We start from the raw sequence: 24915 nt of genomic DNA on the forward strand, positions 1-24915 counted from the left end.
CATTATTTTTCCAACCCAACAATTCTTCCCTCTTCTTTTGATAAAAGCTGTGACTTTCTTTTGAGGAACAACTTCCCTAAGCATTCTCACTCCATATATATTGGAGTGGGAATGCCTCCACCTTGTAGTTCCAGGAATTAGGGTGTGACCAGGGCCTTGACAATCAGAAATCCATTCACCTCGGTACAGTGTTTTGTAAAAGGAGGGGCATGTAAGCCAAACCAATGACAATCAAAGTCAGGACCTTTGTCAATATTACTAGGATGATTAAGTTGCTAAAATATAAATCTGTTGATCCAATATAATATATTTCACAAGGGATGTCTTGACCCAATTTTGTAAACATGGCTAAAAACTCTCAATTCCAAAAAACAAAACAAAACAAAACAAAACCCTCTCAATTCCCTTTGGCAGAGTTGGCTTAGCCTTCACCCCAACTATCCCTCTTACAGAACCTAATACTCCTGAGCTATAATGCATACCATCCCAATTTCCAGAAGCCTCCAGATACCTGAAACCTAGGAATGGTTGCTTTTTCCTTGGGCTGGTATAATTATCCAAAATACCCAATCTCTCAGAAGCCCACAAAATCCAGCTAATCCTACCTCACGTACCATCCATGAGCTGCTTCTTATACTCCCAGCTTGCTTTTATCCTGTCAAGAGTTCTGCTTCATCTATTCCAGTTTCATATATCTGAGTGTTACTGTGTTGTTTTCTGCCATTCAAAAAACCTATAATCATACCTGATATCATGAAATTATGAAACCATCTGTCATGCTTAAACCCCTGGAATTTCCGGATGCGAATCAATAAAAAGAATTTTTTGCCTAATCCAATTTATGTTGTAGGTTTATCTCTTGCAACCATAATCATCAGAACATCGCATTCATTCTTTACCCTGTATTTATATGAAGCGTTTCTTAAAGACCCCAGAGCAAACTGACATGATATACCCCCCAAGACTTGTATTCATCAAAGTCTCCACTGTACTGCCAGAGTTTTTGTGACTTACCTTTAAGATAAACACCATATGTAATACTTGCAACAACAGTTGGTGTAGTGCGTAACGTAGAGTTCATAGTTATGCCATAGTCTGTGCTTGGTTTGTACCTGATGGCCAGACAATCTAGTATTATCAAGAAAAAGGCGAAACTGGGAACCTAAAGACGTTGCTTCTACTATTGTCTCTTTCTCCTAACCAGCTGGATAATTCATTTACAATCACACTGACTGCCAGTTTCCTCTTATGAAAATGGAGGTTTGACCTAGAGAATACCTTTATATATCTTCCAGCTCTAATATTCTAACATTGTTCAATTCAACCCAGTGTACAATTACAAAGCAAATATTGCCCTTCACCACCTGACTGTTTATCAGCATTCTGTAATGAAGGCAGATCCCAGGAGATATTTCCTTTGGCAATATTTTATAAAAATAGGTTAAATAGCTATTATTTATATATCAGTTGTCATTTGTAAAAGTTCCATCCATAGAAGTTTAGATTACCTGAGGAAGGAAAGTACTCTAGCTCAGTGAGAATAATCCAGATCAGAGGATGCTGGTTATTTACTCACAGCAAAATGGCCTAGAAATATTCAATAAGTAAAATTTATGCTGGTCACTGACACACAAAATAGCCATAGGAATTATTTCTAGTTTCCTAGAATCCTAAAGATTGCTTGAGGCAAAATAAAGGAGGCCAATATATAAACTTAAAAGAATTTCCAGAAGCTCTAAAGAAGTTTCAAAAATGCATCACCAGCACTTTGTTTTAGATGAAAATTTTAGGCCATGCAATCTTTTAAATATTACTTTGACCTAGAAAACCAGGTGTATTGGTTCATGACACGACTGCTAAGTTACTGTTGCATTATTACTGAACATACTCTGTCCTCTTTAGACCATGTGTGTTTCCTTTTTCTCTGGTGGAGTTTCTCAATGTAAAAGTATCAAATTTGAACACTTCAACAAAAGAATATGCATAGGTTCCCCGTCCCTTTCTTGCAATTCCAGAATCTATCTTTTCTAAATCTCTGAAAATTAAAATATTCTTGTAAAGTAGATGGCAAAATTCGCTGGGTGGCAAAACTGGTCTTAAATTAATGTGAGGTTTTTTAGTCTGTTTTATCCAACTTACCATGTGTATTTACATGTTTTGCTGCTAAACCAGAAATGCTGGTTGACTGAGCCATTGTCCACCAGAGGTGTCGTCTAAATACATATGAAATTGTACCACAGTGTCTTTTAAACACTAAAATAGGGATCAGAAAACCAGATATTGCTGACAAAATTTGATCCCCTGTTTCTGTAAATAAAGTTTCACTGGAACCCAACATGACTGCTTATTTATGTACTGTGTATGGCTGTTTTTGGGCTACAAAGCCAGAGTTGAATACTTATAGCAGATGAGACCATATGACCCTCAAAACTTAAAATATTTATTATCTGGTCCTTTAGACATTTAGCTCCTGGAAATTCTTTCATTCATCCCTACTCTAATATATTCTAAACTCTAAAATACATTTGGCTGTAAAGATTTCAGGTAAAAGATGTGGAACTGTTTTTATGTAACCCTATGTATACACTCAGCAAAAATATCTTGTTAAGTTTAGCAGGACAAAAAGGGTACTGTATTTGTAAGTAGCTTCAGCCAGGGAGTGTCCTGCCTTAAATCGACCTCTTTAAGGGGCACCTGGGTGGCTCAGTAAGTTAAGCAAGCAACTTTGGCTTAGGTCATGATCTCACAGTTCATGACTTTGAGCCCCGTGTCAGGTCCTGCGCTGTCAGTGAGAAGCCTGCTTTGGATCCTCAGCCTCCCTCTCTCTCTGCCCCTCCCCTGCTTGTACTCTCTCTATCATAAATAAATACACTTTAAAAATTTTTAAAAATACTGACCTCTTTGTACCATGTATTGTTGACCAGCATCTAACCCCAGAAGGCAGCTAAGAGAAGAATTCTGAAGCAAGTGCCGTGACTGTGAGGTCATACCTAATATTAATTATTCTTAACCCAGACAGCACAAAACAGTATCTTTGTATGGTTCAGAATAATTGTACTTTTAGAAATAGAAAGCTGCCATCAATCTACCCCTTGGCTATGAAACTATTCATCAGTCTAGGAATTGGATAAGATTGCCAATAAATCAGGAATTATCAAAAAAGTCAAGCATTGGTTAAACCGCAAGCAGCCACGAAATTTGGTGGGGGGGGGTGCTGTTGTCATGTGCAGCTGTGATACTCCAGCAGACATGGGAGACAATGGGATTTATCAAAAGAGAGAAATTCTTTTTCTTTTAGAAGAGAGTTTTCCAACTTCTGTTTGCACTGGGAACTAGGGACAGGAGCTTAAATAAAAAGGCAGGTGGATGTGCATGCGTAGCTCTGCAACAAGCCTTTGAAAGGGGCTCATACAGGATTCTAGTTGGTACTCACCAACCGTACTTACAAACTTCACAAAATGCTTAAGATGACCCAATACATTACATTGAAGGACAAGAGGAAAACATAGGAAGTTATTCTTGTCTAACTACCAGTCTGATGCTCTTTAATAATAGATTTATCTAGGTGACACCAGTTTGGATGATAGAGAATTGTTCATTAATACATACTCTTTATAGAAATCCTCAGGTTAATTACAAATTATACCTATTTCTTACCTCTTTTGGACTATGTGAAATGATTTTCTCAGTTTGATAGGGAAAAAAATGTAACTACTGCTACTACTAAATGGCTTGGTGATTGCTCTAAATACAGGGAAACAGAATGGCCCATGCAGAAATATTACTTAAAATATTGGCCAACTTCTCTCTCTAATTGTGTCTTACTTATGTTGCTTTAGCAGGAATGGAAACCATTGTTGAAAGTGCATTAGTCCTAATGGGTTTTATTCTTCCTCTACTTACAACAACATTGCTTTGACATTAAAGAATTTTGTAGCAGAGATCAAGATCCATTTTCAGATTGCATGTTCATCATCAGAACAAATGTGCTCGGCACTAATTGCCTTTTTGTTTTTAATTGACCAGTTAATTAACTGCAACAGATAAATTAAAAATCCCAAATCCATTTTCTTCAGGTAGCTCCACTGTTGTATTTTAGCATGATAAAATTCTGTGGATGGACAGAAGAAAAGATGCTTAACAATTTTTACAATAGATTTCCAACCTCAGCATTCATGGAGTTATTTACTATCAAACTGAATCAATAATAAATTAAAAAATGAAATATTTATGATCTGAAAAAATCTGGCTTTGTCTAGGAAACCCCAACTGCCATTAAGTCAGGCAAAGTAGCAAGATAAATTGTACCATCACATTCTTTGTTTTCAGAATATAATGCTATCACTTATGATAATTGTTATGCCAGCTCTCAAAATAGGCAGTCATAATAGATGATAGATTAGTAGAAAGATATAACACAGCATGTTTAATGCAATCATAGAAGAAGTATTACTTCTTTTCTTAGAGGAGGCATGATTACATGTTAAGTTGTTAACAGCACGAAATAAATGCAAATATGTTTGTTATGAAAATAGTTAGAATAATTTCTACATTGTTTTTTTTTTTTTTTCCAGGAGCAACCAAGCTGTAGAGCTCAGTCTTCAATATAGCCTCTGCTTAGGTAGCGGAGTCTTGCTGAACGAGATCAGTATGGGTGTACCTGGGTGGTTCAGTCGGCTGAGTAGCCAACTCTTGATTTCAGCTCAGGTCATGATCTCATGGTTCATGGGGTCAAGCCCCACATGAGGCTCTGTGGTGGCAGCATAGAGCATGTTTGGGATTTTCTTCCCCCCGCCCTCTCTCTCAAAATAAATAAATAAACATTAAAAAAGAAAAAAAGAGAAAGAAATCGGTATGGAGAAACTTATTTTCCAACTGTGAAAAAAAAATCATTCATCCAATGGGTTGCAGAATTTAAAGCAAATATATAGATAATATAGGCACAGTTCTTTGCTTTCATAGGGAAGGGCACTGAGGCCTAGAACATGTAAATATTTATCCCAGTTCAGTTTATAATCTAGAGTAGACCTGGGACTTGTGGGCAGAAGCCTGACAGAGGGTTCACCTTACTATTTTTCCCTCTTGATCTGTGCCATGGGACTTGCCACCCAAGTATATCTTCTGCTTCTATGAGCCCATTTTCCCAAATACAAAATGCAGATAGCTACACCTCATAGGAATGTTCTCAGTATTTACATTAATCAGAATAAGATAATGCAGAATGGGTGATACTAGTTTAGAGGATTTGTAATGTCCACTCTTCACTCCTAAAAGGGAGACAAGAAATATTTGTTCAGCCAAATCTTAAGTTTATTAGACTTACTGCAGAAAAGAATATAACTTGACATAGTCTTAGCACTACCTCAGAAGGGGAAGTTATGGATGATATATATAAGATTTTATGGACTGAGCTGAGTGATTTTAAGATTGTTCTTGCAAGACGAGAACCTGAGTAGGACTGGGCACAGTTTATGGAATAATAGCTTTAGATTGATGGGCACCATGAGGTGAGACTCTTGATGTGGGTCTTGAAATGTAACTTTTATCCTGAGGAAGCAAATATCTCCTGAAGCAAATAACTAAATGATTTTTTTTCTTTCAGTATCATTTAACACAGGAATAGGAATATGCCCGTTTTAGTTCTCAGTATAATAGAACGGATGGACTGCTAACCAACCGCGAAAACGGAAGTCAGGAAACTTTTCCTTAAAGGATCAGATAGTAAATACTTTGAGTTTTGCACATCATTTGGCCTTTGTCACCACAATTTAAACTGGACTGCTGTGGCATAAAAGCAGCCAGAGACAAGACAGTAACAAATGGAGTGTCTGTGTTCTAATAAAACTTTATTTACCAAAAAACAATCAAGGATAGGGTTTAGTTAAAGGCTGCAGTTTACCAATCTCTGGCTTAAGAATGACTAGAGAGGAGCTGATGGGGATAGCAAGCATATCAGATAATAAATTTCAGAAATATCTGGATTACAAAGAACAAAGTATATGCATTTATTCCATTAGTGTTAATCCAGGTATTTTTTGAACTTTGTGACTGTAAGATGATATATATGATTTGACATATATTATATATGTAACATATATATATGTATGAAGTATTTTTGTGTTGTTTTGTCTTTGGGGAAAATATCAATAGACTTATCTGGGGAGCAGTATTATAGCAGCAGAGAAAACAGAAACCCTTTCATTTCTTTCTATGCTCAAGGAAAACTAGTCAGAATATGCGAATTTTTTAAAATTGTTTTATGCTTTGCTACATTTTTCACATTAAAGAAAAACAAAAAACAAACACATAAGTATAGGCCAAAAATAATCTAAATCTAGCAAAATTGTATTTAATAAAAATACATATTAAATCTTACACTTACGTTTAAAAAATTGATCTACTTATTTAGAACTGGAGTAGGGTGTAGAAAGTGACTTTATATCAATCCATGGTTAAAAAAGAACACAAAACACACACATAGGATGATTCTAGGCCAACATTCAAGACCTGCCTATTTTTTACATAGTGGCCAAAAATCAGATATAACCAAGACTGCATTAATAAAAGCATAGTGGTCAAAACAAGGGAGGTGTTATTTCTGTCTTAACCTACACTTATGTAACCACATAGAGGGACTGTATTCTCTTCTAAACATCATGGTTTAAGAGGAATTTTGACAGATTGAAACTCCCTCCTGGGGAGCAGGGCGAGGATGATGAAGTGCCTGGGAGCTTATGAGGGTCAGGAGAAAGAAATGAGTGTGTTTAGCCTGGAGAAGAGACGATTTAGCTGGCAGAGGAGAGCCATCTTCAAAAATGTGAAGGGCTGTCTTGTGGAAGAAGGATTAGACTTATTATTTGTGTCTCAGGAGAGCAGAACTGTGACCAAAGGGTAGACATTTCAGGGCAGCAAATTTCAGCTTAATATCAGCCCAGAGCATTTTAACAAGTAGAATTGTTTAGCCAGTGGTTAAGTATACTGGCTGTGAAACCTAGGCAGCCTGGGTTTCTATCACACAACCTACAGATGTTTAATAGCTTTGTGACTTTAGAGGAAGTAAAATGGCCTCTCTGAGCCTGAATTTCACGATAATTGTAATGGAGAGAGGAGTATCTACTGCTTGGGGTTTATGTGAGTATTCCATGAAATTGTTCCTACATAGAGTAAAAGTGAAATGGTTTCTCCTTGAGATACCAAGTTCTTTATCATTACGAGTATATGAGATGATATACTTTTCTGGATATTATAGAGGGCACTTCTGCATCAAGGAGAAGGTTAAACTAGATGGCCTCTTAAGCCCTTCTACACTTGTAGGTGTTTTATTCTATATAAAAGCAGGAAGCCAGAAATCCCCTGGACCAGGTGTCATTAAGCAGTGGTCCAAAAGTGGGATTTTTCATAGCAGAGTGTTTAAACATTGGGAAACCCATATAAAAATGAACATTTGGGCTTACCTTTAACTCTTTTTCTAATGTTTTTATTTATTTTTCAGAGAGAGAGAGAGAGAAATGGAGACACAGAATCCGAAGCAGGCTCCAGGCTCAGAGGTGTCAGCACACAGCCTGATAATGTGGGGCCTGAACTCACCAACTGCAAGATCATGACTTGAGCTGAAGTTGGATGCTCAACTGACTGAGCCACACAGGGGCCCCTGCACTTCTCTTGAAATATCTAAAGATTTTGCATCACTGAGTCCATATTTCCACACAATAACAACACAACAAAAAATAACTACACAACAAAAAAGCATGAGCAACAACAACCAGTCTTGGGGGTGCCTGGGTGGCTCAGTTGGTTAAACGTCCAACTTCAGCTCAGGTCATTATCTCTCAGTCTGTGAGTTCGAGCCCTGCGTTGGTCTCTGTGCTGACAGCTCAGAGCTTGGAGCCTGTTTTAGCTTCTGTGTCTCCCTCTCTCTCTGATGCTCCCCCACTCATGCTCTGTCTCTGTCTCAAAAATAAATAAATGTTAATTTAAAAAAAAAACAACAACAACCAGTCTCAGGAATGTGTGGCTCTTTTCTACTGTGTGCCTTAGTCTGGAGGACCTCAACTGTCTAACACCGAGTCCATCTCACTCTTTCATACCACCTGCTTGGTTTCTGCCATCTCTGCCTGATACCAGCTGGACAAGATACCTGGAAGCAGAGTCTGTTTGGATTGTATGACAGCATGGAAAAATAGAAGGAGGAGGAGCAAGAATGAGATACCCGGGGGCTGACTGAAAGGGAAGAGCACAAGAAGAACAGTAATATGACTATTCTGAATACGGACCAGGTCCCAGGCTCTATGCCAAGGACTGTACGTGCACTATCTCACCTAATTTTCACAGCATCCTATGAAGTAGGTACCATGACTGCTCTCATCATACAGGTGAGGGAACTAGAGCTGGGAGGGGTAGGGAACTGGACAAAGCGCACCCAGTGGCAGAAAAGTCCCTTAGCTGACTAGTATCTGTTCATATCCATAGCCTGTTGCTTTCTACCACAATGGTCAATTTTATAGACTTTACAATTTTGCCCAAAGCTGGCTCTGGGAGATTCAGTTCAAATTTCTTAGCATTTAAAAAAAGAAAGACCTTTCCATATTAAAGTTGTAAATGGATGATTCCGCTTTCAGTGTGAATAATTTGACCTGTTATAAAGCTATATGGCGCTGGGCAAGGGTTTACAGTGTGTGCTTTTCAGGCTTAAAAAAAAAAGCAGCATGCAGTCAGATATGCAAAATACTAGGTTAAATGAGGTAAACAAATTGCTTTCCTGCAGGATTTTCCAGGGTCTCTTCTACTTGGAAGTATAACGTAACATTGGAAGAGAAAGGTATAGAATGGAGCATTTCTGACTTCTATGATCTTGGGATCCTGTTTTCTGCAGTGTGTTTTCTAGGGTGAATGCTCCATAAAAACACTTGGGGAAAACCTGATCCAGACAAAAGAGCCCAGGACCAGAAATGCTAAGGTCTCTGAGTCCCACCTCTGCCAATAGCTAATGATATAATATAAGTCTTGCAACCTCTATTCTTAGGTTGCTTATGGTAAATATTGGGACAGTAGTTATCTGTCCTACTGGCTGCTCCTACTTTTGTAGGGATCAACTAAATAAAAGATTGGAAAGAAATATCTAAGTTGGAGAAAGCCCAAGATATACATAAGGGATTAAATTACTAAAGTGTCTCTCTCCTGCATAACTGATCAGGAAAATTGGCTGAATTCTAACCCCTTTCATGCCAATCAGTGATTTTCTGACCACATTTAATAGTGTACCTTCTTTTTTTAATGCCTAGATGTGTGAATTTTCTGACCTTCCTGGAAAAGAATTGTGAAAAGAAAATCTATATATTCATATCAGTATGAATACATTAAGACTATGCAGTTACAGGCTCTCTGCTGAGAAAGAACACACTTTCTTCCAAGGCTATACATTATGGGAGAAAGGGAAAAAAAAATAGTGAACACTCACAGCAGCATGTACACTGATTCCATTCTGTTCCTTTTGGCTAAGGTTCATGGTCCCCGGCCCCTGGACAATTGGACCTTTTGCCTTCTCTTCCATCAACCTGTCCCCTGATATGTGCTCCCATTGGCAGTCCTGACCTCATGGAAATGGGAGTCGCCTCAGGAGGAAAATGCAGTTGCCTGTCAACATTGTTATTACAAAAGTCTGGGAAATTCCTCTGCTATTGAGTGGCTAGAATTTTGAAAATAATAAAAATAAAAAGGAAAGAAGGAAAAAAAATGATTCATTTGGGAACAGGGAATGCCATTATACCTCAGTCTCTTAAACGCCCCATTCCTTGGTGTTTTGGAGTTACAGAAATGCTGATCAGGATCTCTTGTTGAAGGTGTGTTATTCCTGTTAAATACATGGGCCCTGAGAGAAGAGTCTGTGGCAAGAGGCATGGGGGACTGACTTCATTCCCAGGCCTAGGCACATTCTATCTCCTTTGGAGATAGCCCCTGAAAGCTAAATAAATGTATCTGTGGACCTGATGAGACACTTTCCCAAGGGCAGGGTGTTAAGATATTATCACAGAATCCCCCACTTCACATCTGCTTCTTGCCCTCTTGCTAAGAAGACTTAACTGTCTTCTACTATTTAAAAAAATATGTTTATTTATTTTTGAGAAAGGGAGAGACTGAGGGCAAGTAGGGGAGGGGCAGAGAGAGAGGGAGGCACAGACTCTGAAGCAGACTCCAGGCTCTGAGCTGTCAGCATGGAGTCCAACATGGGGCTCAAACTCATGAACTATGAGATCATGACCTGAGCTGAAATTGGATGCTTAACCGACTGAGCCACCCAGGCGTCTCCCTTCTCATATTTAAAACTCCTGTTTTTATAAATTGTACCTACTTTTGTTAACTGATTTATAGTGTGAAAGGTACTTTCTCAAATAAAATGTCTCCTTTTGATTTCTTAAATATACCAGGAAAAAGAAAGTGAGGCTTAGAAAGATTAACGAGCTTTCCTAGAACCACACAGGAAGGAGTGTCCATACTCTTAAAAACATTGGTTTGTATTTTGCACCTTACAAATTTGGGTGATTTGAGACAACACTGTGATCCTAATTTGCATTCAGACCTAGGTGAGCCTTGTGAGGTGTTAACAGTGGGGAGGAAGTAAAAAGATGATGTGAAAACCATACTCAGAGGAAAGGAGAAGTGCCCTCTGCAGAACATTCCCAAGGGTAGGCTGGCCCAGAAAAAAATGAAGGACCAGGAATCCAAAGGGCTCAAAGAGAGTCCACCACTTCCTGTAATCAGCAACATAATTTCAGTAAATTCGGTGACATTTTAGGTCTCAGAATTCTAAACCGAGATGGGAGAGCAGGCAATTCAACAGATAACTAGGAGGGAAACTTCCAAATAATGTAACACTACTTCAAGTGTTAGGTCAAAAGCACATAGATAGTATGTACCTGAGCTGGAGCTTGTACCCAGATCTTTTTTTTTAATGTTTACTATTTTGAGAGAGAGAGAGAGAGAGAGAGAGAGAGAGAGAGAGAGAGAGAGAGAGAATGAGCAGAAGAGAGAGGCCGAGCGAGGAAAGAGAGAATCTCAAGCAGGCTCAGCACAGAGCTCGATGAGGGGTTCAATCTCACAGACCATGAGATTATGACTGAGCCAAAATTAGGAGTCAGAGGCTTAACCGACTGAGCCACCCAGGTGCCCCTGTATCCAGATCTTTTGATTTCAAGACAAGGGCCCTTTTCATATTGTACACAGGAAGCACAGGATTGTGGTCAGCTATCTGGATATATGTGTTTGGAATTACTCTGAAAAGAATACAAATTGGCTTCTAGCATAGGAGGCAGGGTGAATGTGAAGGTAGTTTGGGGAAAAAGTTCTAAGGAAGGAAGGGCTAAGGAGACTAAGGGCAGAGTGTTGCTCTCCAAGATGACATTGGTTCTGTTGGATAATCCATGTCTCAAGGGAAATGAGAAGAAAAATAGTCATTGATTCAGTGGTTCTGTGGACTCTACAAGAGATAACAGTGGTAGGAAAGAGTCCATTCTTTGTAGCCAAGCTGCTAATTTGAGTCCAGCCTCTGTCTCTCACAAGGAGAAGACGTCATACAGGTTATTTAACGCTTTTGTGTTGTAGTTTCCTTATCAGTAAAATGAGGATAATAATAATCATAGCATCTTTCTAGGTTTAAGGTGAGGATATGTTAATTGATATAAACTGCTTAGAACACTATCTCATATGAAGTCAGGACTCAATAAATAATAGATGCTATTATTATTGTCATCATTATTATCATTACTAGGTACAAAAATAAAAAAAATAAAAGATCATATCATTTTCAAGGATGCTCCTGTCTTTGATTATGTTGGTCCATCTTCCAAGAATTCTCTTATTTTAGCATTCTGCCAAGATTCAATGACCTTTATTCCATGAAGATTTGTATTATACCTTCATTAAGAAATGCTTTTGCTTTCCTTGCAACTCCTAATGGATTTATCTTTAATGAAGGAATGGATAAAATATTTAAATATGGCTGCTTTTTTCATGATATATTTTGTATCATCTATTTTTCAGGGTTGTGTTTGTGTGCGTGTGTGTGTGTGTGTGTGCGTGTGTGTGCGCGCGCCCCTGTACACAGGAGGGGTTAAGTTACAATAATTCACTGAGTAAATGGGTGATTTGTTGGTACTTTTGAGTGACTTAAATGTATTTCAGGGTGTTATGGGAAAAGCCATCCACAAGCAATAATTTTGAGTGTCACTGTTCTCTTTGTTATCTTGATGGAATTTAGTACAATCTCCTTGAAGGGTGATGCACTAGACCTTTTAAATAAAGGGGATGAAGAGAAGTAAGTACGCTTAACCTGGACTACCTGCCTTCAAGAGATTGAACTGTGGAGAATGAGAAAATAAGAGAAGGAAGAACTCTTTTTGCACTACAGTGACTCAAGGCAAGAATGATATCACCCATGCACCTCTTCACATCTTTTGTACCCATGTGTCTGGTGTGGCATCAATGGGACAAGTCACTCTCTACATCTCCAGAAGAAGTGCATAACTTCTAGGCAAAGGCAACACCTTCAGATTCTGCATCTGGATCTCCAGTAGCTTAAACCTGCGCTCCCAAATACCAAATGGTACCCAGGCACAAGACATTTTTGGCCTACTGGTTGCCAGCAGATTTTAAAAGTTTGAAAATGTATTGATCATGATGCAAGACGTTATTCAGAGGTTTCAGCCTCAAAGACCTACAAGCACAGCTGCATATTTCACAAGTTTCAGGCCCAATCTGATTGTCAATTCCCAGAATACACTAGTTTGTCAGTGGATGTACATATATAAATAAACTAAGTGTATACAGAAAAGCACGTATATCTTTTCTTTCCAAATTGCCTTCCTTCACTCTACCTGATATAAACTCCCTGATGCCCTGGCCAGAGTAGTATTTTTGGCACAATATTGTTCCTGATTTCTCTATTGCCTCCTGGGGACCTGCCTTTCAAACATCTAATGTGAATATTCTCATGAATGCCAATGATATACAGCTACATTTTTCCTTCAAACTTTTCATCCCCCAGGCACTCTGAGTACTCTGTGACTACTTCCAAGATATCCATAAGTAGATGAATAGCAATTACTTGTAATAGAGGGTAGAAAAGGCAAGGGCATTTTTATTGGTTCTGGGAAGATTTAACGACATTGATACAGCATTTACTGAAAATCCCCATCACCCTCAGAGGATGACAAATGGCTACCTCCATCTCAGCTCTGCCCCGGGAGATTCCTGGGTACAAAGTGCCCTGAGGTCTTCCTTCCCACACAGAGAAATTTGTCTCCATTCATTCTCACATGTTAACTTCACTTGAGTTTAGTGAGCAGTGAACACTTTATTCACTCCCAATTCAAATCAAAATAAAGGTTTAATTTGCTTCCCTGTCTTCTGGGCCCAATTTCCCTTCAATGAACACTCATACTCCCATTAACTCAAGGAGAAAAACCCCCTAAGTAGCCTTTGATTAGACTCTGAAAGACTAACTGTTCATGTGGAAGCTTGCACACAGCTCCCACCAGCATTAACAAGAAACTCCTTTTGTGGATGTACCACATATCCCAGGGCAGAACAGACTATGAGACATGACCAGCAGGCTTTATGTGACCAGTGGCCCATAATTCACAGTTCACCTACTTCTGAGTTCAAGTGTTGAATTTCTAGGATACATATCAGTCCTCCATCTCCCCAGCAGACCTACCATTTGCAGGTAGAATACCAAGACATCAACTCTTGCTAAGTGTCAATAACTTTTATCACACAAGAGGTATCAGAGCAGGCTTGAGCAGAACTTGGTTTTATGGAACATCTCCAGGGTCTGCTTCTTATGTTAATGGGTCAGTCTCCCAGATGAGAAAAACAAAAACAAAAACAAAAACAAAACAAAACAACAGTTCTCAGTTCCTTTGCTGTTCTTTATATTCTATGACTTCCACTTATTATTTATATTCAAAGAATCTCTAGAGACAAAGCAAAAAAAGAAGTTCCACCTTAACAAAGAAAGGACTTACTCTCCCCAAATCTAAATTGAATTCCACTTGTCACGGTTGTTATAAACCAACTTAGAGTAAGATGATGAGTTGTCTGTTGGCACAGAGGTAGAGCCTTACCTGTATATGTGTGTATCTTTTCATGCAGGTGGATTAATTTCTTTATCAGACATTATTTTCTTCTTTTGAGTTCCCCCCAAAGTAGACTGTGAATTAAGGATATGAATTCAAGAAGTTGAGTTGGGAGGCAATCCCGAGAAACACCAGATGGGAAGTGATTATTCAGACAGAGGATGAAGATAAACGTTTGTTATCAGGCCTGTTATCAGTGTGCTCAACTGAACCTCAGTCTTTCCGGGAAACACTGGGTACAAAACAAAGTGCAGTTATCCCAACTGAGGGGCATAGAAGATGGGTATTTATTTATAGTTTCCCCATCCATTATTGATTGAGTGTTGCTTCTGGAAGCATTAACTCTCAGGCAATTCTACTTTGTCTTGCATGGAGGACAGCATGTTTCCCACGTGAGAAAATAGTCAGAGATAGTTAGGTTTCCACAGTAGTAGCTTCTCTTCAGGGTTGTACTGGTGCATTGTGGGGGTGGATACTGGGGTGGGAGATTCATTCAGCAAATGGACAGCATCTGCTACAATTATTAAAGCTTTGCCATCTATTAGACATAGGATTAGATATTAACCTTAAAACACAGTCAGTGCCTTTTATAAAGACTAGACTTCAAAAAGGATTTTTATTACGAGAATATCAAGGTTATGGCTATTAATCAATCTTCTTCTTTTGCAATTGGCTTTTTCATTAAGTAAAGAGAAGACAGAGAAGACAGGACTTTTAAAAGATAAATCACACTAAATATTAAGATTTGGCCTTTCAAATCAATTTTCAAACTCAAATATTAAGGAAACATATCTATGTCTACCTAGACATATATGTATGCATATATTCAAAAGGATTTAGTAATTAACAAGGGTAATGATGAAAAGTTAAAAAAGAAGACAAGATATTTTATACAAATGAACAGTGCCTAATATTAAGAATTTCCAAAAGCATGACCTGGGATTTTCAATCAATAACTACTGATAAATACACAGAAAGTCATATCTAAAACCAATTCATGTACCCTTAACATTCAAGTTATAGCATAGATGCGTCCAGCAGTTCTCATGTAGAAAGTGTTATATGTACCAACACTGATTCTGCAAACTTGTTGGAGTTAAGACAAACTTATTTGTATAGCACTTTGAATATTAGAATGCATTTCACATTCATGTTTACTTAAAATTCACAAATACATGTGAGAAAGGTATTATTTATATTTTAGGAAAAAAAAACCCTAAGAGATGAGAGTGAAAAATAACATGACTTGCTTTATGTCACAAAACTAGGGAACGGTGAAGTCAAAAATCAGCCCCAATCTTCTAACTTGTGCCTACATGCACAAAGACAATGCATCCATAGGCACTATTTCACTCGGAACTTTTGGTCAGACCAACAGGACCAAATTTCTTGAGTTGCGTGTGAATGCAGTGTTTCCTGGGATGCAATATGTTGAGTTCTATAATCAGGATCATCCCAGGAAAATGCGGAGAAGTGAGACCTCTAAGTGGCCCTTACTATGCAAATAATTTTAAAAGCACATGCTGAAGTCTTTGGCACTTGTACTGTTCAGTATATGTTCTCCAGAGTCACAGTTCTATAATAGCACCCTTCGGGTCCTTTAAGACTGATAATATTTTATAACTCTCCTTTTCAAATGAATCCATTTTTCCCTAAATGATTTCCAAGAATGGCATTAGCTATGTTAGCATTCTAACATCCTTCCTAGAATGTATTTTTACTCATTTTTCACTTATATCCATTTACATAAATATGAGAGAAACCATACAAATAAAAGAAGGCATATACCTAGTTGTTCCAATATTGAAATGAAGATTAGATAAGAAATGAAAAAAAAAAAAAAACCTACCTATCCAAAATGGCTTCATAGAACTTAATAGTACACAGAAAGCTTGAATTATTAGAAGTCCAATATCTTTCAATTTATAATTTGAATACATTGGGTTGCTAAAGGGACAATCAGAAGTTCTAAAGATATCATTTGATCAAAAACTTCAGAAACAAACAGCTCCCACAATATTGCTGTGTAATAGTGTGTATATCTATAGAAAGCTGTTAACATTCAACAGGAAAAAAACATAGGTCAGTAGCTAGTGACTTTATCTTCTCCAAACCAGCATAGCTGAATTCCTTACTTTTAAACTCAGTGATTCCATCCTTGAGGCTTCTATAGGACAATCACTTATATATATACCTAAGTTTTGCTATAGGTACTATCTCTAATTTTCTGTGTGTCTTTGAGAACATACTTTGCTTGTTTGCATGCCAGTTGTTTACCTGATAAATCATGGAGCAGGGAGGAAATTGAATAGATTGAATTACAGAAGTTGACCTGATGACAAGGATCATGATAGTTGGCCCTAGGTTAATGGAGGATCACAAGGTGGGTGGGCCCACTCAGTATCTTAGCCACACAGGTCCTTCTGTTCACTTCCAGGTATCATCATGTGGGCATGAGTGTAACAAAGTAAGCATTATGTAACAGAATATCAAAAACACAAAGTTATGGTGCCTAAGTAATGTTGGCAGCTGTGGTATGAAAAAATATTCTGATGTGAGAGAAAGAAAGATAGCAATTTCAAAATGATGAGGTAATTGATGCAGATATTGACTGTATCTCTATAATTCAACCAATAATAAATTCATTAAACCATTTCAAGGTAAAATCTAACACTAGCTAGAGGGAAGGCAATTACATAAGTCTTACTAGCACATACTTAATTTAGAATGTTTCTTGTAGACAGTGCTTCCCTGCTGTAAAACTTTTGAACCGCTAGGCCCAGGAGTGGTTACCCACTCAATTTAAAAAATAAATAGCCTTTGCTACCACTCTCAATTTTTTTCTTGAACAATATATGTTATATGTATATTCACATAAATTGAATGGCTATATCAAATATTGAAGTTTCATATACTAAAAATATCAGTTCAACAACTGCTTTAGCTTAATGGAAGGCCTTAACAAATTCTGGGAAAACAGAAAAGATCTTCTCTTTATAAGTTAAGTTGTCTTACCCAGTGGGCAGGAATTCAACAAAAAAAACACACTTAATGCTGAGAATACTTTATATCAAAGAAACAGATTAAAAAGTAAAAAAAAAATAATCATTGTATTCCTTTCGTATACAAGACATGAAACTAATCTATTGGCTTCACAAATTTCCTCTGGTTGTGTCAGCCTAATCTAATAATTGGCTCTAGTTGAATCTTACGATTATAAGAAAATAATCACACAGGTCTATAGGCTTACATATATTTCTGACAGTAGATATCAATACAGATACATTTGACTTGAAATGTTTAGAACTCAAAGATTTTCTATAACTGAAAATAGATTTGGCTTATGACATACAAAGTATCAATCTTATGGAGTTTTCTTCCTTGTATCCTTATATAATAATATTATTGGTACATAATAAGAAACATTTCTATGAAGTTCTAATTTAATTAATAAATTATTTATTATAATTGACAGATAAAAATTGTGTTTTTGTGCTTGTATAATTATTATCAAACTGTGCTAGGGTACGTCCTTTATTTTTTTTTAAGTTTATTTATTTATTTTGACAGACAGTGCTTGAGCAGGAGAGGGGAAGAGAGAGGGAGAGAGAAGATCCCAAGTAGGCTCCTCACCATCAGTGCAGACCCAGACATGGTGCTCAAACTCACGAACCATGAGACCATGACCTGAGCCGAAACCAAGAGTGGGACACTTAAGTAACTGAGCCACCCAAGGGGCCCCTAGGGTATGTCTTTTAGGCAACCATGTTTCCACATCTCTTAGTCGAGGAAAACAGGCATTTTTAACTTTTCTATTATATGTGCAAATAAATAAATACTTTTACAAAAGTATGTATAAAATATATATGGTACATATAAAACATAGGAAATATATCTACTCATATAATTCATATAGCATATGTAGAATATTATTATAACAGCTATATATTGATTATATATTACATATTTCTATATTGTATATAGCCTATATTATTGTATGTATGCATAGATATATAGATACAAATACATACAGCATTTAGAATGGTTAAGCCACCAGTGTTGTGTTGACAACCTATCAGACTATTAGGAGATAAGAGGATTCAGGACTAATGAGAAAAGTACTTTCTCCAAATGGCTTTCCTTCTATCCTTCCTTTGGTCGTGTGGGAAGTTCCTAGCTGGTGTTAGCAGGAGGAGGCATGTGGAAGACACACAAGAAGAACCACTAAATGTAAAGGTTATGCAATCTTTGTGAAAGCTTTTTTTCATTTTTTTTTTTGGCTTTACCCAGGGCATTATTTTAAGTCCCTAAAATGTGATATCTGCAACCAAAAAAACTAATTTAACAAATATTGATTGATGACCTGCTAAGTGCTCTTCATGTTAGTGATTAAAAAAATAAATAAATAAACAAGGCAAACATGGCCCCTGCCCTCTTGGAGCTGTTATTCTAAAGACGGTGCTAGCAGAGACAAAAAGAAAATAGCCAGAATCACAATAAATAAAGATTGCATTAAGTAATAAGAAGGCAGTAAATGGGGGCATCTGGGTGGCTCAGCTGGGTTAAGCATCTGACTCTTGAGTTCAGTTCAGATCATGATTTCACAGTTTGTGAGACTGATGCCCACGTTAGGGTCTGTGCTGATGCACAGAGCCTGCGTGGGATTTTCTCTCTCCTTCTTTCTCTGCCCCTCCCCTGTTTGTCCTCTCTCTCTTTTTCAAGATAAATAAATAAACATTAAAAAATGGAAGTAAGTGGAATAATAAGACAGTGACCTGGGGTATAACGAGGTGGGGAGTCATTGCTCTCTTTTAAATAAGCTGATTAGGGAAGATCAAATCTCTGAAAATCCTTCCACCTAAATATACTGCTAAAATATTGCCTTACTGTATGCTAAGACGAAGGTGAGGAATGAGCCTAAAGACCAGATTTACCTTAACCAGAATTATGAGAATTATTTTAATAAGCATCTATAGTCAGTACATACTCATATCCATGTATACTTTTTTTAATGTATCAAGTACTGATTAACTTTCTTTTCAGTTCTTTACATTGCAGAACAGGAAATGGAGGCTCAGAATGTCTGTAAGCAAAATAAGTTAATAAAATCTGAACCTTCTCCAAACAGTTCTCAATTTAAATATTTGGACAAATGTACAGGAAGACAAAAATACTCTGAGGAACATAATATGCATTTAGAAGATTGTTAGATCTTGGCAAACTCCTATAATTCTAGAGTTTTTGGTATGTAGCTAATGGTATAAAGAAACTTAGAATTTTGAAAAATGCTAAGAAACACAGAAGCAAACTAAATGAAAACTACAATCCCCAAAAGGCAGAACACACGTAGCACACCATAATAACATGGTGTTGGCTTCTGTCTTAAATCTTTCTCCTAAGATGACACTATGTGAGGGTGTTGGGACTGGTCAAGTAACCATTAGGATATATTTTCAGCACTTTGATTAGATTAAGTGAAAAAGTAGCCTTTGATTTACAGAAATTCACATCACATTCAACTCCTACTTGAAACACTTCTGGTCCTTAGAGCAACACTGGAACTTGATGCATCGTGCTGACACTATGACTTATTTTTTAATATTTGTAAAGGGCAATAAGTGAGAATGAGTTCTTATATCATTTTACAAGCTGGATGGCTGGTTAGTAGTCATTTTTATTCTGACCTGGCTTGAACTCGCACAATACTCACATCGCCCCTGGCATTTGACTGTGTGCAGATTACATTTTGTTTCTCTCTCCAGAAATTGGACACTGCCTGGGAAATCAGAAATTTCCTAGAAAGCCATATTGCACGCCTATGGATTTAAGAGGCTGACATGAGCTACTTCCTTGTATCCCAAATTCCATTTTCAAACTTTGCTTATATATGTGATAATTTATTCAAGAGCCAGTTCTAAATATTAGTGCTCTGAAACTCTGGGTCTGTGTCTCAATCTTTGAATAGACACTGGATCAACCATTTGATAATTAAAAAAAATCAGATATATTAATAACTAATTATGGGTGAGGCAGAGTAGCAAAAATTTACATAACTAAAATTAAAATATTTTAATTGGTTATTTATATTTTAGAGACACATCTGAGGTGTTACACACTTAAAACACTAACTTACATTTCTTAATTCCCATCTTTCCTAATGTTGCACGTAAAGGAAAATGAATTTGGGATTATTTGTTTGTTTGTTTGTTTTTTTGCTTATTGAGAGACAGAGAGAGTGAGGGCCAGAGAGACAGAGACAGGAAGAGAGACAGAAGCAGGGCTCACCCAAAGTGGGGCTCATGTTGACCCAAAGCAAGGCTCATGCTCACCAGATGTGGGGCTCAAACTCACAAATCATGAGATCATGACCTGAGCTGAAGTCAGATGCTTACCTAACTGAGCCATCCATGGCCCCTCATTCATTTATTCTTGTAACACACACACACACACACACACACACACACACACACACACACACACACCACAACAAAAGAAAACAAAAAAACCCCACAGCAAACAGTATTGGGTATGATTCTCCAAGACTTTAAAGAAATTTACATGTCATTTTAATAAACTCTGACAAATGCAGTGACATAAACAGGGCTGGTATTTGGTAAAAATGCTGTGAAAGTACCTTTCTTCATCTAAGGGGAATCAGAAAAACATCCTGGAGGAAGTAACTGAGATGTGAAGAATGAGCGGAAGGGAAACCTAATGATGGTGTTGGGGAGTGAGAAGGAGAATAATGTTCTGATCAGAGGGAAATATATGTGTGGAAGATGAAAGTAAAAGATAACTTGGCTGATAGAACAAACTAAGTGAGGTTCACTATGGCTAGAGCATGAAAGAAGAGGGTAGGAGAAGGGTGAGATGTTTTGAGGCAACAGAAGAGATGAAGATCATGTAACAACCTAGAAAGAGAATGGCCGTACTCACTGGAGGAAGGCTAGCAGCATTGTCATAATTAAGAGTTTATCGACCTGAAAAATAATGATAACTTGTTATGGCTAATCCAGAGTTGTGTGGAGGAAAAAGAACTGTCCTGCCCATTTTAGACTGTGTAGCAACACTCTGGCATCCACACACCAGAGGCCAGAAGCACATTTCTCCAGTTATCATAATCAATATCTTGACATTGCCAAATCTAAGGGACAAAATCACCACTGGTCCAAAAGCACATTAAGAGGATTATACAACATGATCAACTGAGATTTATCCCAGGAATGCAAAGATGGTTCAACATAAGAAAATCAGTGAAATACACCACAGAGACTTAAAGAATAAAAACCATGATTATTTTAATTGGTGCATGAAAAAGGATTTGACAAGGGGTGTCTGGGTGGCTCAGCTGATAAAGCACATGGCTCTTGATTTCAGATCAGGTCATGATCTCACGGTTCCTGGGATCAAGCCCCATGCCTAGCTACGCACTGACAGTGCAGAGCCTGCTTGGGATTCCCTCTTTCTTTCTCTCTCTCTCTCTCCCTCTCTCTCTCTCTCTCTCTCTCTCTCTCTTTCTCTCTCTCTCTCAAAATAAATAAACATTTTTTAAAAGGATATGACAAAATCTAACACCCATTCATGATAAAAACATTCAGAAAACTAGGAATTTTTCTTTTTAATTTTCTCAAGATGATAAAAAGAATTTAAGAAAAACCTACAGCTAATATTATACTTAATAGTGAAAGACTGAAAATGTTCCAACAGGATCAGAAATAAGACATGCATGTCTTCCTTCACAATTGCTATTCAATATTGTACTGGAAAGTTCTTTAGGTAAGAAAACAAAAGAAACAAATCCAGGAGAAAAACAAAACCATCCCTTTTGCAGATGGCATGATCTTATATTAAGAAACAAAACAGATGAACACAGGCAAAAGGGAGAAAAGGAGAGAGGGAAGCAAACCATAAAAGACTCTTAACTAGAGAGAACAAAATGAGGGTTGTTCAAGGGCAGGTAAGCAGGGGATGGGCTAAAAGGGATAGGCATTAAGGAAAGCACTTGTGACGAGCACTGAGTGTTAAATTTAAGTGATGAATCACTCAATTCTATTTCTGAAATCAATATTACTTTATATGTTAACTAACTGAAATTTAAATAAAAACTTGAAACAATAAATATTTTAAAAGTTAAAGAAAATCCCAAAAAATCTTCAAAAAAGCTAATAAACAAATTCAGCCACGTTTCAGGGTACAAGATCAATACATAAAAAATATGTAGTGTCCTATGCACCAATGAACAATCTAAGATGTAAATTAAGAAAACTATTCCATTTACAACATCATTCACAAGAAGAAAATACCCGTGAATAAATGTAACCAAATAGGCACAAGACTTGTACACAGAGAACTAAAAAAAACTGCCAAAATATATTAAAGAAAACCTAAATAAAAAAATTTCCACGTTCATGGATGGGAAAACTTAATATTGTTAATTTGTCAATGTCAACTACTTAATGTGATCTACGGATTCAAAGCAATACTTATCAAAATTCTAATGGCGTCTTTTATAGCAGTGGGGATTTTCATACATTGCTGATAGAAATGGAAAATGTAAAAACTACTTTGGAAAATGTTTCTTAAGTTAAAAATGCATATAATCCTTTAATTACAGTCTTAGGTATTATCAAAGGCAAATGAAAATATTTATCTACTGAAATAATTTTTCAAAAAAGTTAATAGCAACTTTATTCATAGTAGCTCTAAACTGGAAGCAACCCAGATATCTATCAGTAGGTGAAAGGGTAAACAACTAATAGTATATTCACATAATGGAATACTGCTGAGCAATAAAAAGGAACAAAGATAGTAATACAGGCAATTACTTAAAGGAATCTCAAAAATATTATGCTAAGCTTTTTCCACACTACGCAGAAAGGGGTCCATATGGTGTTGCTCTGAGTTCCTATTGTAGTTTAAAGGGATACTTTCATAGTGTCTGGTGCCCTTGATGTCCTGCAAGTGAAGGAAGACAATGTCCTCAAATTCCTTGCAGCAGGAATCCACTTAGGTGGCACCAACCTTGACTTCCAAATGGAACAGTACATCTACGAAAGTAAATGTGACGGTATGTACATCATAAATCTGAAGAGAACCCGGGAGAAGCTTCTGCTGGCAGCTCAGGCCACTGTTGCCATTGAAAACCTGGCTGATGTCAGCATCACATCATCCAGGAATAGTGGCCAGCTAGCTGTGCTGGAGTGAGCTGCTGCCACTGGAGCTTACCTGTTGCTGGCTGCTTCACTCCTGGAGCCTTTACTAACCAGTTCTAGGCAGCCTTCTGGGAGCCGAGACTTCTGGTGGTTACTGATCCTAGGGCTGACCACCAGCCTCTCTTATGTTAATCTGCCTAAAATTTCTCTGCATAACACAGATTTTTCCTTTGGGCTATGCGGACACTGCCATCCCTTGCAACAACAAGGGAGCTCATTCAGTGGGTCTGATGTGGTGGATGGTGGCCCGTGAAGTTCTGCACAAGTGTGGCACCATTTCCCGTGAACACCCATGGGAGGTCCTGTCTGATCTCGACTTCTACAGAAATCCAGAAGAGATGGAAAAGGAAAAGCAGGCTGTGCTTATAAGGCTGTGACCAAGGAGGGATTTCAGGGAAAAGGGACTGCTCCAGTTCCCAAGTTCATTGCTGCTCAACCTAAAGCCCCAGACTGGTCTGAAGGTGTGCATATGCCCTCTGTGCCTATTCAGCAGTTCCACACTGAAGAATGACCCACAGCTCCCACTGCTCAGGCCACCAAATGGGTAGGAACAACCACTGACTGGTCTTGCACTGCTTTTCCACAAAGAGCAAAGGCAAACCAAATGGAAATCATTTCCGAAAGTTGAAAAAAAAATAAGCTGAGCTAAATGTCAAGCATAAAAGAGTACCATACTATACAAAGCTCTAGAGTCCGAAAACAAAACAAAACAAAACAAACAAAACTAATCTACAGTAATCAAAGTCTGATAAGTGGTTTTGGGTATGAGATGTGGTAGAATTAATTCTGGAAAAAAAAAATCAAGAAAGAACTTTGGTCCATGATAGAAATAATCAATATCCTGATGGAGGCAGATAGTTACAGGGGCATATACATTTTTCAAACTCAAATTTAAAATATGTATGTACATTGTATGTGAATTATACCTCAATAAAGTTGATGAAAAGCATATTCTGGAGAGAAGATGGAGTGGAAGAAATGTACAAATGAAGGGTAAGAAGATAAAGAGAAAATATATTTATCTAATGCTTGACTTTTGTGTGTTTATGTACATTAGCAATTCTCTTTTAGGCATATTGTTGGCTTTGTTCTTTTTCTTTTTCTTTTTTTTTTTTTTTTGTTTGCTATTAGTCTAATTTACTCTGTTCTATTCACACTCCCTTTCAATGTTCCTCAGCACCTAGTAATGACACCTCAGTTTAGCCATTTGTCAGAACTTTTAAGAAATAATAAAAATACCTAAATATGTATAATTGCAATCATGGAGTTTTTAACTTGAAAGTGTTCTAAGAGTTGAGCTGCACCAAGTAGGCATTCTCCTTGGATTTTACAATTTCCTATCTCTCTTGCACACACATGCCCACGCGTGCACACACACACACACACACACACACACACTTTTCTAATGTTAATATTTCTCTTTCTGTATGTGACTAGACATTAATGTCTAAGGGCTAAAATCAGACCATCAACGGATACATAAAATGACAGTCATGTTATGATCTACATCTACACACTTAGAACTGAAATCATCACTTTACTAACAGCTTAGCTTAAAAATGTGTATTACA

General features: G+C 37.4%; 1 protein-coding gene and 1 pseudogene across 1 annotated transcript in view; one reads left to right on the plus strand and one right to left on the minus strand.

Moving 5' to 3' along the window:
- The window catches only part of LOC106969531 (contactin-6), a 280443-nt gene that overhangs the window by 228237 nt on the left and 27291 nt on the right, over nucleotides 1–24915 (minus strand).
- Nucleotides 6713–23972, plus strand: LOC106969546 (40S ribosomal protein SA-like; annotated as a pseudogene).

Source organism: Acinonyx jubatus, chromosome A2, assembly GCF_027475565.1.
Source record: "Acinonyx jubatus isolate Ajub_Pintada_27869175 chromosome A2, VMU_Ajub_asm_v1.0, whole genome shotgun sequence".
NCBI lineage: Eukaryota > Metazoa > Chordata > Mammalia > Carnivora > Felidae > Acinonyx > Acinonyx jubatus.